Source organism: Gavialis gangeticus, unplaced genomic scaffold, assembly GCF_001723915.1.
Source record: "Gavialis gangeticus isolate Ggan-Ray unplaced genomic scaffold, GavGan_comp1, whole genome shotgun sequence".
Taxonomy (NCBI): Eukaryota; Metazoa; Chordata; order Crocodylia; family Gavialidae; genus Gavialis; species Gavialis gangeticus.
Window position 1 is genome coordinate 13,147,466 of NW_017729019.1, and position 596 is coordinate 13,148,061.

Sequence of the window (596 nt, forward strand, 5' to 3'; positions counted from 1 at the left end):
GTGCGCGGGGAGGCCGGGTCCCGCCGCGGGCTGTTACGTACCGGGGCACGCGGGCGTAGGGGCGAGGCAGGCCGGAGGGGAGATCCTGCACGTCCTGGAGGGGCCTGCTACATATGACGAGTGACGCGGCAGGGAGACAGCTTGGGCATGTGCACGCGCTCGTGAATATGCAATAAATGTAGCCCCTCCATTGTGAAGTACTAGAAAAGGGCACATTCGCTTATTTTAATGCACATTAGTGAAAGCACATGGGGGGGTGGCGGCATTAAAATAGGTGGATGTGCATTAAAAAGCATGTGTAAAAACACCCCGAGCGTCATTTTTAATGCGGTGGCTTCGTTGGGTAAGTGGTTTTCTGTTTTCTGGCTCTGGAAAACCGATTGCAGGTTCTTTGCCTGTATTTACAGGAGGCACCACGCGGGAAAGTCTAGCGCTAAAGGGGAGCTGGGTGGCAAGGGGAGCCTGTCCTACCGCTGCTCGGCTTGCTGCACTGCTGAGAGTTTATTGGGAAGGCCTGGGACAGAGGACAACTCTGCGCTCTCGTCTAAACTTCTGCATCTCGCAAGGTGTCGCCACTTAATAACCAATGATTCAAG